General features: G+C 37.4%; 1 pseudogene; it reads right to left on the bottom strand.

The window, feature by feature from the left end:
* Positions 1–17,055: 17,055 nt before the first annotated feature.
* LOC118607606 lies at positions 17,056–17,174 on the bottom strand (annotated as a pseudogene).
* Between the last annotated feature and the right edge of the window lie 667 nt (positions 17,175–17,841).

Raw genomic sequence — 17,841 nt, 5'->3', positions numbered from 1 at the left:
AAAGACAATTGCCCTACAGAACTGGAAGGGTCACTTTGTTTCTGCAAGGAGAACAAGAAGTCAGGGAAAGGGGGATGCCTTGGGGAATTTGAGGGACAGCACAAAAAGTTTGGTGAAGACTCTAAACACTGACATCTACTTGGCAATTTTCCCAAAGAGCAGCTCTAATGCTTCCGATTATCTACTAAACCTACCCATTTCTCCTCCCCTGCATTTGAGACTGGTCAAGAGGAAGTGAGAGAAATCTTCCCCTGGGGTTTCTGCTGTGGTCAGAATATTAGTTTAGGGTTGGCTAATTTGAATAATTTCCAATGGGATTTGGGCTATAGGGTGGTCTCTAGCTGTCTGGTACTCAGATTTAGGATGATGGAAGTCATGGGAAATGTTGACTTGGTGTGTGAGAATTAGATGAGAAAGTGGTTGGGGCTACAAATTTGGGAGTGATCAGTTTGCACGTGAAATATGTGCTCCCAGCCCAGTCTTTGCTATCTCTAAGAACTGGCTAACCCTGCAAGGGCAGTCTCTCCCTAGCCAGCAAGCTTTGTAAGATGTCAAAACATCATGAAATACAGAAAATTAAAAAAAAAATGATACAAATTATTTGTTCATATCTTTTGCCCACTTTTTAATTGAGTTGTTTGTCTTCTAACTATTGAACAGTAAGAATTCTGTGTGAGTTCTGGATCATAGTCCTTTATCAACATCAGATTTTCTGCCAGCATGTGGTATCTTTTTTTAACGGTTAGACAATTGTTCTTAAAGTTACTACGAGATATCTTTCCTTAGTATGAAATTGCTTAGTCCAGAAATTCTTAATCCTGACTTAGACATCAGAACCAACTGAGAAACAAATCTCTTTGCCTGCTCCCTCCCAAGATTCCGATTTTATCTGTCACTGCACCCTCTCCTTCAACATATAATTTTAACATTCTCTAAGTGATCCTAATGAGTAGAGAATTGAAAACTACCACATTAGGGAAAGCACATAGCAAGGCTGTTACAGCCATAGTCAATGATGGAAAAAGACGAGCTTGTTGGGTATTCTCTGTTCCCACCAATCAATAGCCTGGCCCCCAGTCAGCTGTCTTGAACGTTAGGACCTGGTTGCTTCTCCTGTGAATACCTCCCTACGTTTTGAGTCTTACATTTGGCACTTTTAGGTATAGTAACAAGTTTAATTCTCCCAATGACTCTTTATCCTTCTATAGCAGGTAAAGTACTATATTTGGCACTTGTATGTGTATTAATAAATTTAATTCTCCTAACAAGTCTGTCCCTCTTCAGCAGATAAAGGAAATAAGGTTGAGAGAGACCAACCAAATCAATTATAAAGATGCAGTTAATAAGTGGTGGAGAGAGAATACTCTGTATTCTTACTCTAAAATCCAGGTTTCTTCACCTGCACCTCAATTTCAGAACCGCGGGCAACACTAAATTGATCAACACCTCTAATGACATCATGTCACATGTCATCAGAGAACCACCGTGTCATGTCTTAAGGCTTGCAGAAAGAACAGGGTATTTGAAAAGGAAAGAAAAACTACAGCTCCATGCAAAATTTCCTCAATAATTAATTCCCTAGTGCCTTTAAGTGTTGCTAAAGCAGATTTCTTACAAGAAGCCAGCAACTATTGAAAGTGAAAGGAAAAAAAGAGTTCCAGAAAATTTTCATATTTAAGAAATTCACCCTTACTTTTAAAACTAGGTTACTAGGAAGGGGAAAACCTTCATTAAAAAAATATTTTTAGCCTGGTGGCGGGGCATAGGGTGGGATGGGTGGGTGGGGCTCTATTAAGTTGATGAGAAAGAAGTAAATTCAGTAAATACAGCCTCTAAAGTATTCCCCAGAATCTCACCTAGAATTTTTGAGTATCTGTCTTAATGATCAGTAAATACAGCCTCTAAAGTATTCCCCAGAATCTCACCTCGAATTTTTGAGCATCTGTCTTAATGATCAGGCCATCAAGAAAAAAAAAATAGGGAGAAAAAAAAGAATCAAATTACTTCGATGCTTTTTACTTAGAAAAATCCACTAAGATCTTTAAGAATAAAAAATTGGCAAATAAAAAATACTTCTTTTTAAAATTCTTCTAAATAATTTTCTAAAACTCTTTAAAAATCTTTACAAAGACTCTTTAAAATCTTTAAAGCTCAAATAAAAATGATAGAACTTATTTAAACACACACAGTCTTAGGTCTTTAAAACTATGAGCAAATAAGAATATTTCTGAGGAAAATAGAGAAGGCTGATGAAAACTCTTAATAAAAGAACAAAAAGAGAGCTGGCTGCAAAATAAACAAAGAAATAAAGGTGACACAAAGAATACTTTTAGTGGAAAAAATGAGTAAATTTGTGTAAAAATCTTCTGAGTTGTTTGAGGATATGAATTAGACCAGCCTGACATTTTTTGGCTAGACTGCTAGAAGGGTATGAGGCGTCAGAATTGTGACAAGAGAAAAAGTTCACAGAAGTAGTTACATAAATTTAAGAGAGAGAGAGAGAGAGAGAGAGAGAGAGAGAAAAGGAAAAAAAAAATAAGAAAGACCTTTGTACAAGATTTCTTTAATGATTAATTCTTCAGTGCCTGCAGTAATTAAGATAAACTACTTCCAAGATATATTAGTGGGGAAAAAAAGTATCGAGGAAAAAGCTTGCAAAATCTCAGGTTTTCTAAATGTACTGTAGTGTTTATAGATAAATGCTTAGATAAAAGGGCTTTTTCAATGTAAATACTTTGTGAATAAATTAATTTGGTATTAAGAAAACAAATTCGTTTTAGGCTTTACAACAAAGCAACTAGAGAAAGAAGATTGTATCTCCTTTTAGCTAACTTATCATTTAGGCGACTGATCTTCAACCATAGTCTCATATTATTATCATAGAGGGAAATTAAAAAAATATATATGTATATATATGTATATATACATATCCAGAGATTTTGATCTAGTTGGTCTGTAGGAGGGAATTAGCATTATTTTAAAAAATCTCCTCAGGTGATTCTTTCGAGTTGCCTTCATGAATGTAGCTGGGGGCGAGAATCAGTGGTAGAAAAGAATTGAAGAGATGCATTAAGACACTTATGACAATTGGACATATGCTGTTGAACCTAATAGTAAAATATCTTGGCTTGTATTTTATTTGCTTTTATTTTTATTTCTTTTTTTCTAATTAATTGATTTATAATTTAAAAACATTGGTCTACGATGATGTAGAATTTTAAAATTGAGGATTTCACAGGACCTTGAATATCTTCAACACGGATTTTAATGGTTTTGTGGAAATACAGAAAAGCATTTTATGTGGTGGAAAGAGCAAATTATTTCTTCTTCCTGATCTAATATCAGAAGAGTGGTTGGGAATCAACCATTCAGAAGGGTGTAGACACAGTACGGGCAAAGGCCCTGAGACAGCCACAGAGACCCCAGAGGAAGTCCAGAGGGCAGAATAAATAAGTGGTCAGGATAGTCATCCCTGACAGGTGGACGAGGATTAGCCATGTGCCCCTATGGAAGGCACTCGCTCCTGTTGGTTGGCCCCTGGACGCCCCTCTCTCTGGTTGTATTATCTGCTCCCTTTACTTACCCCTCAGGCTGTGGGATTGGAACCGCTCTCCACTTTCCCTAAACCTTACCCACATCTTAAATTCCCAACAAATTACCCAGTTTAAGGGTGTCATTTGTTCCAAACAGGACCCTGACAAACACCATCTTAACATTATAATTCTTAAAAACAAAAAAGCAAAACCGTACATTTCCCAGTTTCTTTATTTTCTTGAATGCAAACATGAATTAGGTGCCACCAATCAGACGCAATCTCCTGAGATTTGCATTTGGAGCTGAGCTTTATAAGGAAACAAGTGGGGTATAGGACATCCATTTTGCTGTCATGAATTATTGCAGAGTGTTTCAAGGAACGAAGTTCATTCAGGGAAACAGAACCACTATGAGCTTATGAATGAAGGATTTCTTACAGGAATGAGACAGTACACAATTGAGAGAAGAACTGGGGCAATAAAGTTAAAGAAAAAAAAAAAAAGGGAGCCGAAAGATCAGAGAAAAGACCAATTGTTCTGACACGGACACAAGTAGGCACGTTCAGGGCTTGAGGGAACCTAGAGGCACGCGTCTGCTAGAATGGAGCCCCGAAGGGCTGGTGTCAAAGTCTATGGAGAGCTGTTCCCTCTTCTTGGCAGCTGCCTGAGTTCACAGCAGAACATTTAGTGGTGAGCTTGGGGTTGCCTTGCGGTCTGTCGGCCAGAACAGTCAGCAGGCAGGAAGGACTAGTACAAACTGGAACGCTCTGGCAACTCTATGTCCTTCTGTCACACCACCTCTAACCACAGTAACCTTCAGAGAGCAATGGCTGCCTCTTCACTCCTATTCTCCAAATCTCTCCCCTATTTCTCTTTTGGTCAAATCTATTCCAGAACTATACATTTGTCCCGCAGTCTTTCAGCAAGTTTTTGGGTCTGTATTTCCACTAGTGGTCACTAGATGGCAGCAAAGTACACTGGTCTGATTAAGTCTGGGATTGAATCCGCATAATGACTGTGTTGGTTCTTCTGACAGTTGCTGCATTAGCTGCCGCTGAGGATGTCTCTACAAATGGGGTTTAGGGAATCTCTACGAAGTTTTTTCCTGTGGCTCCAGGGTTCTGCCAAGTTGTCGCAACCATTTTGACATCACCTAGACAGTCATGTAACTCTTCCTGGACTCAATGGACAGAACAGAGGAGATGGAGAGTTTGTTAGCAGAAGTCAGGTTGTACTTGGCATGGTGAGGAAAAGTCCCTAAAGTATAGTGACTATGCGATCAGCAAGCCTTCCTAAAAAGATATGTTCATTTTGTGTATTCTGCCTTTAATAAAATTCTTGCCCCAGCTGGAAGCTCCTTGAGAATAGGTACCTGAAGGTACAGAACTTGTAATCCATTAGCAACTAAGGATGATTATTCTTTTCAGAAGAAAAGGACATCCTCTTTTGGAGAAACAAAGCATGGGTTTCACCAATTATAAAACAAAAGGTTTGGTTATATAATCTATTTTATAAAGAGATTTATTAGATTTATAAGTAATTTCACCTCTGTATTCTTTTTATAAAATATTTGGTGATTAAAATTATATATATGCAAGAGTACACAACATGTATAAAGTATAAAGAGTAAAATAAAAGCCTCATTCTCTTAAAAGAATAATTGGCTCGTTGAACAAGCTGTAGGAAATCTGTATAAAGGTGGAAATTTATAAAAATAAATTTAGTCATTGACCTCTCCATGTCTGCCAGCCATTTTTCTGCATGTCTCTTTTTCTAGCTTCAGTTAAATGGTTTATAGTTTTGATAATGCCTTTGCCAATTCTCTAAACTCCTATGCCCTTTCATCTTTTTGCCATGTCTGGCAACACTTTTACCTTGGATAAACCCAACTATTCTGCTCCATTCACATCTACAAAAGCACAGCTGAGTGTTGATGACAGAAGTCACATGACAGAGAAGATTGGCCCCACTACAAACTCATGATTATCAACCCTGCTGGATTTATCTGGGCAGTTCATTGTCTTGTCTCCACGAGGCTATTTAAAACTTCCAACCTTTCTCTCTGTATCTCCTCAAGCACCCCAAAATACTCCCTTTCACTCTTAAGTAAATACCTCATCCTCTACTTCGCAAAGGAAATACTAGAAGCAATTGGGGACTCTCCCTTATCTTCCCACTTCCAAACTTCCAAACTTATTTCCATTGTGCTCTGCATCCCCATTGCTACCCGAACATAGAACTTTATACCTGGGCAGTGTTCTTTATGCATTAGACTTAATCATCAGAATCACCATCATAATCATCATATGAAGTGGGTTTTAATATCCCTTTCTCTAACTTTTTAAAAAATTACAAAGTAATCTCTTTTACAGAAGTCTCCTTTTGGCTCTTTTTATTTCCTGGAGCCTGACTTCCTGACTGACAATATTTAGCTGGGGAAGGGATGAAAACTAGACCCTAGCCTGTATCATCCTAGATTAGTTAGGAGTGACGCTGTGGCTAGGAATAAAGCAAACTGGGCTCAACCATGTATTTATCTTACCCAATCCCCCACTCCCCAGTCTAGGCCTACTGCTCAGAGAACAGAGGCTGCCTCTTTTTACTGTAACTGCCTAGGCCATGGTTGTTGTGGGGTGTGAGTGGAGCCCTGATAAAATAGGAAGGTGGTGATGGGGAGAATACAGGCCTGAACTGACCTTTATCAGCTCTAGCCTTAACCAAGTTCTTACACTACCCAATGTTACCCATCACCCCTGGCTGGCACTTGGATGGGGCAGCTACACAGGGCATTGTAACAGCCAATGGGCTTGCCCAGGAAATGCAGAGGAGGAAAAAGGGAGGAACTAATGAAGCCCTCTCAGCCCACGCCTCTTCCTGGTGTCTGGGCTTCATCTCCTCCGACCTACACATCCAATCCCTTCCACACATCCCTCCCCTCCATGCACATGCTGCATAACCCACATGCTTCCTACAGTTTGGAGGCCAACACCCGGACGCACCAACTTCCTCCAGCTTCAGCAACACATCTGTGGTTGGGCTTAGGAGAAGAAGCCATAGCTCATGCTAGTTAGACAGGAACTAGAGACACTGCTTTCTAAAACGTTTAATTTTTAGTTCAGAATACATTAGGAACATTTTTCTACATCCTTAAATATAACTGTTGCAGTGTGGATGCTGGTAGTTTTATGGGGAGATGATTTCAGGAAGCACAAGTAAGAAAGTGGTAAGAGTGAGACAGGCATAAAAGTGGACAGTCTTAGTGCATTAAGGAGCCTGCCATCACTGTCAGCAGCTGGGCTCTGGCTTGCTGAGTATCAATCCTGCAGGAAGGGAAAATGGGGCATTTATTCATCTACTTCCTTTGCCCCTCATTTGCCCCTCAGGTGTCTTAACCCCCACACTGCAGGTTGCATCTCCTGGACAGGACTGAGCTCTTCTGGTGCCATAAAGGGCTCCCAGGCAAAGAAGTGAGAGGAGGCTCTGGAGGTGAGAACCTCAGCATGCTGGAAACTACAGCAGATGCAAGTGAACTCATGGGCTGAGGAGATGTGGGATGAAGACTAACCACATCTGCTACATCTGAAGTGACTGAAGTAATGGGAGAATAGCTTAGGGAAAGGATAATAATCAGACCCTTCATGTTTTAAGAATTAAAAATAAAAATGCTGCTTGTTCTGTGGATTATTCTCTGTGGAGAAAGGCAGACACGGGTTTGACACCATGAGGAGACCGAAAACAGAACCCAGTCCCATCCCAGAAGTTCTGGCTCAAGAGGAACCCTGGAAAGTGTCTGTGTATAAAAAATGGAAAGAGCAGAACACAAAAAGCTCCTCTCCAACTTAGCTGGGACACCACCGAGGGGATGGACCACTCCCTTTCAAAGGACAATGTATCCTAGACGGGGATCTATGATGGAATTATATGAACTTAAATAAACCCTTTTTATTTTGAAATAATTCTAGACTTCCAGAAAAGTTGCAAAAAAATAGTACAGAATGTCTTATGTGCCCTTCACTCAGGTCCTCTGGTGTCAGCAACAAACTATAAAATTATAATGATCAAAACCAGGAAATTAACATTAAGACAATAATATTGACTAAGCTATGGATCTTAATCAAATTCAGTCAGTTTTCTCACTAGAGTCCTTTTTCTAGTCTGGGAGTCCATCGAGGAACCCGCCCTGCATTTAGTTGTCATGTTTCCTTATCTTCTCTAATTTGCGACATTTCCTTAGTCTTCTTTGCCTTTCGTGATCCTGACACTACTGCGGAGTGCCGACTGGTCAGTTATTCTTTTAAACTCTCTCTTAATTTGGGTCTATCTGGTAATTTGTCATTCATGATTAGATAGAAATTATGCATTTTTGGCAAAAAGAAAAACAACTCATGAAGTTTAACAACTGATGAAGTTTAAGTTAAGTACTCACAGATACAAAGATGTTCTTCTCTGTGAATAGTGTTGGGAGATATGTGATGTCAATATGTCATATTACTGGTGATGGCATTAACCTTAATCACTTGGTTAAGTGGTGTCTGCAGGGTTTTTCCAATGTGACATTTCTATTTTTTCCCTTTCAATTAATAAATATCTTGCAGGCAAATCCTTAAGTGTCCATCGATGGTTCTTACTGGCCATATTATTACTGTGCTGTTTCCCTAAGGGTAATTTGCTATTTCCCTAATTTATATGGACTTATTTTCATTAAGCTGTTGGGTTGCAGTGGAGACTAAAGATGGGAGTGGTGCAGTTCTATTCCTGCATAGATGTGGGGGCTTGAGAATCCTTCTGACCCTTGTAGTATTGTAATGGCCGTGAGAATTCTTGAATAGATATGTGAGAGAATAGAGATTCAAGAGGGAGATACTCAACTTCCTGCTAATAAAGCAGTTGGGGAACTGAATAATTAATTAAATAAAGAAGATATTAACCATATTTATACATGATTTTGTGGAGCAGTTTATTCCAGTTAATTAATTTTTATCTGTAATACAGTGATCCCTTTATATCTGTAGATTTAGGTATGCTTCCAGTTTTTGAATATTTAAAAAATTTGTTTCATAGGACCTGTTCTTTTATTTATACCAATTATTTATATTTTGGTTTCTATTGTCTTTATTTGGTATCTTTGTCTTTTTCTTAAATTATCTTTGTCCTTTTGTCCTTTTTTCTGCTTTGTGTGGATATATTAAACATGTCTCAGTGTCGTTGGTTCATTTTTCTGTAGGGTAAATTTTGTGATCATCTACATTCTTTACCTAAAAACAACTTTTGAAGTTTATAAAATATGAAAGTACTCACTTAGAACATTTTATTTTATTTTCCTTTACTTTATTTTATTTTCCTTTACCTTTTATTTTATTTATTTTATTTTATTTTATTTTATTTTATTTTATTTTATTTTATTTTATTTTATTTTATTTTATTTTATTTTATTTTATTTTATTTTATTTTATTTTATTTTATTTTATATTATATTTTATTTTATTTATTTTAAATAAAAAGGAACCTTAAAACACAAGTAATTTCAAGGAATAGTTGGATGTGATGAACTTGTGTGACCACCAGATGTCACTCTTGGTTCATTTTATAAGTACTGCCATGATGGTTTTCAAGTGGTGAACTATTTCTATCAGCAGGGAAGCCTTACACCCTCTAATTAAGCAATAAGGCATAAATGGAAGTTCATTTTGATAGTAGAAAGACAAAAAAATTTGGTTGGCTTTAATTGTCAAAAGAAAGAGATAGTTCTTTAAAAAAGAGCAAAAGAACCACCTAAAGAATAAAGGAATTATCACATGGAGCTTAGCTTGCTGTTAATTATATACTGGCTTGAATTTATGATAGCAATATTATGATGAAAATTTAAAGTATCATTAACCCCTAAGTCTGGGAAGAATTGATGAAGCTTAAGTTAAGTACAAACTGGAAATTATTATATATGTTTCGAATTTTCATGTTTAAGAAACAGCAAGTGTTAACTTTCTTTTAAGGTCATTCTTTTCAATGGTATTTAAGGGAACTTAATTTCATAAATACTATACAAAATTTATCTTAAAGATTTGCCATTAAAAAATTTAATGTCAACATGTTAAATAGCTTTTCAATTATCATTCTTAAAATTTATTGTGTACTTACTGAATACCTTGCACTATTCAAAGCTCTTCATATGTTTTAACTCATTTAAACTTTTCAATTAACTTAGAGTTGTACAAACTAGTTTTAATAGCATTTAATAAACTACCCAAGGTCTGGTTTTCAAACCAACGAAATCTGTTTCCAGGACCCACCACTATGCCATCCAATAAACTTTTATACACCAATAAACTTAAAAATCTGTGGAAGTTAAACTACCATAGAATATACAATAAGCTATTTTAAAGTAATTTTACAAGCTTGGTTAGAGATCAGAAAGCTATAGCACCTCGGCTTACAGACTAGATTATTGTTATGTCTGTCTTATCTACTCACTTTTAGAGGCTAACGTTTCCAGTAGGGAAGCAACTTAAATGCTGTTCAGCAACTGGAAGGGAAATATATATATATATATATATATTTGTTAAAACTATGAAGACCTCTAGGTTAAGCTGTGGACTGGGATGTGATGGTACATGTAATTTTATTCCTTCCCCAAACTATACTAAAACTACAGATAAGGTTTTTTTCTTTTCTAAGTTTTATCGAGGTATAATTAATATAACATATAATATTATATTAGTTTGAAGTGTATGACATAATATTTGATATATGTATCTATTGCAAAATGATCATCACAGTAAGTTTTGGTGACATCTATCACTTCATATAGTTACGAAAATTTTTTTCTTATATTGAGAACTTTTAAGATATACTTTCTTAGCAACTTTCAAATATGCAATACAGTATTTTTAAGTATAATCACCATGCTGTACCTTACATCCTCATGGTTATTTATTTATCTTATAACTGGAAGTGTGCACCTTTTGACTAAAGACGAGGTTTATTTTAAAAGTCAAAAACTCTTAACATGATGGCTCTCAACATGGGAGGAGAAAACAGCCACAAAGTTTTGTAAGGTGGAAAGCAGATAGTTGAGAGCAAACTGACTACAAGATCAGATTTCAAGCTAACAGCCATAAGAGCTGAGAATGAATACAATTCACAAGCTACTCCAGAGTTTTGAAAAGGCTCAGGAACTGTCAGATCCAAGTTCGGTTGGAACTGGTTGTGAAGAGTGTCTACGTACGGGTGTGTGTGCTGGGGTCATGCTATTAGGAGTCTGGGGCAAATTTGAGAAATGGTTAAATCTCTTACTCCCTTACTCCTCTATCTACCACCCAGATTGAAGACTAGAGGTTTATCTCTGGAGAGTGTAAGACAGAATCTCTGTACCGGGGGCGACAGGAAGGGAATTACATTCACAGCTGAGGGAACATGGGTACAATGCCACGAATGGGGGGATAAGTGACCATATACATAACTGAATGTTGAGGTAGAGACATCCAGCCTTCATCCTTCATTTAGCCCCCCAAACACAGTAAGCCAGACTCTCGTTCTCCAGTCGGTATCTTGGAAATATGACCCGGCCAAGGAGAATACCTAAATATATCACTGTCAGACTTCCCTGACAAATGGCCCATCCAGGTAAACTTAAAGAGAAGCTCAGTGTTGATAGTTTTCATATCCCCGGAGTTTCTAATGAGCTTTTTTAGTCCCCTATTCTTTATCAAGGGCAGAAAGCAGAGGATTTCCAGGTATATGAGGAAAGCTAACATAGAAAATGAGAACAAAACAAATAGAAAACAGCAACTTGAAGGAAACAGAGACTATACAGGTAGAAGAAAATTAAAAAAAAAAAAGAACCAAAACCCAAACCAAAACTATCTTTGATATCCTCAGATAGATAAATGCTGTAACTATGAAACAAAGATTAGAAAAAGTTTGTAAAGAACAAAAAGACGTTTTAGAAATTAAAAACATGTTAATGATGGGGAAAAAAAACACAATAAAATATTAGAAGATAAAATTGAAAAATCTCCCTGTTAGCAGAAAAAAAAATATGAAGAGATGGAAAATAGGATAAAAGGATTAAAAAAAAATTGAAGGGCTAGTCCAGAGAATCCAATATCCAAATAATAGGAATTCCAAGAAGAGACAATAGAGACATGAATTATTCAAATATTGAAGAATGTGAGTTTCCAGATTAAAGGGGCCCAGAAGTGTCCAGCACAATGGCTGTAAATAGACAAATAGACTTGGAGTATAATGAGAGAACTGGCTAAAACGCCGTGGTACTCACCATGGACCATCTGCAACGAACTGAGACGCAGCTTACCTGCTCTGCCTAGTGGAGAAACTGCACCCAGGTCCAGCTTCTCATGGGACTAGTGACTTCTGCTCTTCAGGAGGGAGGCCCTGGACCTTTCCACAGACCTCATGATCTGCAGGCACACACGGCTAGTCATCTCGTACAACTCTTATAAAGGCTGGCACTTCTAAATTGGACTAGGTAGTCTCCTCCCCTTGAATCTAGGCTAGCTGAAGAGACTTGCTTAACTAGTGGAATGAAGCAGACTTGACATTGTAAGACTCCCAAGGCTAAGTCTTAAGAAGTTTCGTAGCTTCTATCTAGGTCTTTTGGATCCCTTGCTCTTGGAACCCAGTTATATGCTAGCAAGAAGCTCAACCAGCCCTGTGGATAGGAACTAAGCCTCTCCTACAAATTCCGTCTGGGCTCCTAGACAACGGCTAGTACCAGCTTGCTTATAAGTGAGTTATCTTGGAAGTCGAGTTGCCAGCCCCAGTGGAGCCACCCCAATCAAAGCTGTGTGGATCAGAGATAGACTATTTTTTTTTTTTTTTACCAAATCCTGCCAAAATTACAGATTCATGAGCAAAATAAATGATTAGTGTCTCCCTGTTTTCCCCTTTTTAATCTGTTCATATGGAGAATTGCATTAGATTTTCTGATGTTGAACTCCTTGTGTTTTGGAATATACCCTTTTTAAAAGTCCTGATGCACTTCCACAATTTGGACCCCATACTGAGCATAACCATCACCATTTATGGGAAAAATAGATTTAATAACCAAATTAATAATGTTTAAAAATGCACACAAAACAATGTTTTACCTATTTCAGAAAATTTCAGACATATGGGTAGGACCTCATTAAGTGATCCAGAAGGACTCCTGGCTGGCAACACTGTAAAAAACAGTTTTCCTTTTTCTTTCTTTTCTTCTTCTTCTTCTTCTTCTTCTTCTTCTTCTTCTTCTTCTTCTTCTTCTTCTTCTTCTTCTTCTTCTTCTTCTTCTTCTTCTTCTTCTTCTTCTTCTTCTTCTTCTTCTTCTTCAATTTGGAACATTTTAATCTAAAACGAGCTAGTTTCTCCTATATTTTTTGGCTATTTTGAAGATTGTATTTGAAATTCAGTTTTTCCATTTGTCTTTTTAATGATTCAACTTAAGGACTTGATTAATGGCATTCCATTTAAAAACAACCGAGGCTTCACTAATCTGAAATAATCAGAAACGGAATTTTCTCTCTTGCTCTTTCTCTCTTTCTTGTTTCAATGAATGTTTCACTTAATGAATGTAATCAATTGTTTATGTAAAAATGGAGAAACACAATGAGACTTGAAAGGCTTTTGAAAATGAAAAGTAAGGGGGAAAAAATAACAAGGCAGCCTAGAGGTTTGGGACTGCTCCAGTTTGAAAAATTTATCAAGTGAAAAGATGTTTTTCTACTTTTCATGTACAACAATATTTAGGTAACAACCTCCCACCCTCCTCCCCAACTCTCCAATTTCTATCCCAGACACACACACACACACACACACACACACACACACACACACACACTCACTCCCTATATTTCTCCATCTCCTTTAAGGTGATGTTCTTTTAACCAATTCCCTAAAGTGTTCTTTCTAAGATGGAACTAATGAACACCACCCCACTCCTCCGGCCTTCCTCCACCATCCTACCTTAAGAAACTTACTTTCTAGAAAAGAGAAAAGAGAGAGAGACTTAGAAGCCTGAGCAAATTCCTTTTGCGTACATTTCCATTTATAAAGTTTTTCAAAAAAAATCTCCTCCAAAAGACTGCCTGTTTGGAAAATTTACTCAAGTCCCAAACAGTGAGAGACCAGCATTTATCACCAGAAGTGACACTAGCAGACAGTAGGGCTTCCAGCTGGGAAGCTGTCATTATGTAAATGTACCCCTGTGACAGCCCTCCTAGGAGGACAAATGACTCATCAGTGACTTCTTAATCAGCCTGTCTCTAGCAATAATAATCTAATCAGTGGTCACTGAATTAAAAATGAAAGAAATTAGTGCCTTTTCCAAACACCAAGCTTCCACATCTCAGGTTACAGACTGTCATTAAACAGAGAGCTGTCAGCTGGTAGCATGTCACATCACAAAGAGGCAGACCTTTGTTAGATGCCTCATGCTGACGTCCATGATTTGATTACTCTTGCCATGGTTCAGTTAATGTATTGATCTGGATGATTTGCTGCTATGAGCCCCTGGTCATTTATTCATTCATTTACTATTTCTCCCACAAGCATTTATTGTGTTAGGAGATCTAGCCTGGGGATATAAAGAGAATAGGATGGTGTTCCAGCCTTTTGGAGATCTCACTCTGAGGGAAACAGATATGAAAATATTTGACTATGATGAAATTTGATCAAGCTGTAATAGAGATGGCAAATATACATGCGCATTGTGTGTTATAGAAAATGTAAAATGGCAGCTCATTGGACAGAACCAGTTCATGGAATTTGAGATGCTTTATCTGGGGCATGAGCTCCTCAGGTTATCAAAGACTCCAGCACATCCTATCCTTTTCATCTTAGTCTGCTTTATTCATGTATGTTACCTTCCAGGTCCTTGTTAAGCACTTGAGTTTGAAATCCTGTTATACAGATAGGTGTAACAAGCAGACACCAATCATGAAATACTATATTATAATTTGATCCAAATACTGTTCTTTTAAATTAGTTTTAGAGAAAATTGTGAGTAATGTGTTTAAAAAAATTCTTAATCAGACTCCTCTGAGGAGTGGAAAAAAATACCTCACCAGCACCTGTGCTGTACAGCAGGGAAAATAAGCAAATTTTAGACTTGTCCATCAACAGTATCTCAATCTGTTTCCATTTTAGTTGTCTTTTGGGGGTGCTCATTCTCTTTGGCCTCAGTGTTCAGCCTTTTGTTTCTCTTCATTCTGACCTGTTTCTTCCTACATAGTATTATATGTGCGTGTGTGTGTGTGTGTGTATGTGTGTGTGTGTGTGGTGGGGGGAGGGGCTTTCTTGATTCTGGAATGGTGAGGAGAGAAGTGTCCTCAGAGTCGTTGCTGGCCCTGCTCGCCTAGACAAGTGACTAAGGTAGGGTAGCTATTCCTTTGACCTTCTGTGACCCATTTGGCATAGGCACCGCTGGTTAGCCCACACTCACAGGCACTCATGGTGGCCTCTTTCTCCTGACCTTATACTTCTGCTCATGTATAGCCAGCCCTTTTAGCAATTTTAGGTTACACTAGGGCACTGAAAACTTTTGGAGCCCCTGAAACTTACGAGCGGATTGTTGTGTTAATTGTGTTGGAATCAAAGAACATAGTTTAAATGACCGATTATTTAAAATTTGCTAAAACTTGTCCCAAGACCTGGTTTGTGATCAATTTTAATGATTAGTCCATATGCAGTTAAGAAGAATATGCTTCACTACTGATTGAGTATATATTAATTTTTTATTTCTGTATAACAAATTAATATAAACTTAGAGACTTAAAACCACATCCATTTTTTATTAACTCACGGTTTCTGCAAGTCAGAAGTCTGGGCATGGGCCTCCTGCTCCGGGTCTTATATCATTAAAATCGGAGTATCTACCAGCAGTGTTCTTATCTGCAGCTCAGTGTCTTCTTCCATGCTTACTAAGGTTGTTCGTTTGTAGTATTTAGTTCCTTATAATGGTAAAACAGGCCTCAGTTTCTTATTTGCTATTGGCCAGGGATTGCTCTCAGCTCCTAGAGCCTACTCTGTTCTTAGCCATGTGGTCCTTCACATGTGGCATTAAAGCCAGCAGGAGAATCTCTCTCTCTAGTAATGGTGAGATGCAGTTCTATATAATATAATGTAATCATGAAAGTGACTGTCCTGTCTTAGTCACAGGCCCTATAAACAATCAAGGGAGAGATTGTTTAAGGTGTTTTCACATCAGGAAGTGGGAATCTTGGGGACCACTTTAGGATTCTTCCTACCACCAAGTATAAGGGTATTTATGTGTTGATTAAATCCAGGTTTGCAACTGTTATTCAAATCTCCTTTGTGCTTATTTTTTTGTCTGCTTGACCTATTTTAACCAATAATACAGTTGTACTAATTGTGACTTTATCTACTTCTTTTTGTAGTTTCATTCTTTTTCTTTTTTTCTGCTTTGTATGTCTTGAGAACATTTATTGATTATATGCAATTTAGAATTATATAAACCCTCTTCTTTAACTCTAATAATGGCTTTTGTCTTAAAACCTACTTCGACATTAATATAGAGAGCTGAACTTTCATTTCGTTGGTATTTACCAGATATAGATATCTATATATCTATATCTACATCTTTAGCCACCTTGTATTTTATATTTTAAGTGCGTATCAATTATCTGTTACTGCTAACATCCTGCTTCAAAATTTAGTAGCTTATTACAACAACCTCTTGATTTGCTCATGATTCTGTGAGTCAGCAACGTGAGTTGGACTCATACAGGTGGTTCTTCTGCAGGCCTTGTCTGGAATTATTCATGTGGTTGCAAGTCACCAGGCAATTTGACTGGAGCTAGATGGTTCAAATATCCTCCTAGGTGGTTAGTGTTAGCTATTGACTGAACTACTCTCTCCATGTAGTCTCTTATTTCCAGGGAGAGTACCTGGGTTTCTTCATGTGCTGTTGGTGTGTGACAACTGAGAGCCTAAGCTGCAAAGCCTCTTGAGGAAATCCACAGGTTACTTCCCTGGCACCCTCACTGTGTTCCCCATTGAATGGGAGCAACCAGAGAGTGTGTGGTCTCAATGTGAACCTTGCAAGGATCCAGAGATGGGTCAGTCAGTAATGCTCCTCATTGCAAGTTCTTTGAGGGGTAAGTCTGACTAATACTCCTTCATCGCCACCACATAGATATGATTTAATACAACAACAAAAAATGTTTCAGACTTTTGCTATTAGTGAGAAACTTTGTTATCAACTTCTATTTTGTGTTTTCAATGCTTGTGTTTTCCTCTACATGTATCATATGAAGGGCTTGAAACAGAAAAGAATGAAAATAGATCTATTAGACATGAATTCACCTTAAAAGATTGCCTAAACTATTGGTTAATTAACTCATGCAGAAAAAAATTTTAAAAATTTTCCTAATTTTTGGATACTTTTCTAAAAAAAAAATCTCTAAATGGCTATCATCAAGACAGTGCAATTATGCAGTAAAAACTTTATTTTATTTTTATTTATTTTTTGTAAAGATTTTATTTTTATTTAAAAAAATTTTTTTAATGCCTACAGCACCTGGTATTCCTAGGTGGTTTCCCATTCAAGTACTAACCAGGCCTGACTCCACCTAGCTTCTGAGATCAGATGAGATCGGGCATGTTCAGGGTGGCAAGGCTATAGACCAGTAAAGATTTTGAAAGACCTTAAAACAATCACTAACTTCTGCTTCTGAACTCCATTTTTCAACCTAAGGATGTAGTCTTCAGAGTAATATCCATCCTGTTTTTCTTATTTCTGCAACACAGCTTTTGCCTCTCAATATTTGTCTTTCCTTTAATTTTTAGCTGGGCATATAGCTGCTACTAAAGAAGACTAGTTATAATTGTACAACTAAGTTCTGGAAGATGAGATATTGGTGAAAGTGACCCAAAGTGTCTGTACAGAGAAGATAAATGCTCATTTCCTCCTCCTTAGTTCTTGTAATTGGCTTAATGTAGACAAGAGAATTGGGGCCAGAGCATGATGAGGTTGACAGAGTGGCCAGGTAAAAGAAGCCTAATGCTATCATTCCAACTCTAGATCACAAATCTGGAAGTGCAGATGAGAGAAAAATAAAATTTTATCATGCTTAAGCTATTGTTACTTTAGGACTTCTGTACTGGCTGCTAAAGCTAATCCTAAACATCTTTTTATTTGTGTGTTTTTGCTCACCATTTTAGTCCCAGCATCTGCTATAGAACCTGAAGGGAACAGAATAATGCAAGGTGGCCATCTAGCAGGATAAATATGATGGACTTTCCGCAGCCTGTGAAGGAGAATGTAAAATTATGAGTCAAAATTAAGGACAGA

Source organism: Rousettus aegyptiacus, unplaced genomic scaffold (assembly GCF_014176215.1).
Source record: "Rousettus aegyptiacus isolate mRouAeg1 unplaced genomic scaffold, mRouAeg1.p scaffold_m13_p_8, whole genome shotgun sequence".
Lineage (NCBI taxonomy): Eukaryota > Metazoa > Chordata > Mammalia > Chiroptera > Pteropodidae > Rousettus > Rousettus aegyptiacus.
The sequence above is the reverse complement of the archived record's forward strand: the minus strand, read 5'-3'. Positions and strand labels throughout refer to the sequence as shown.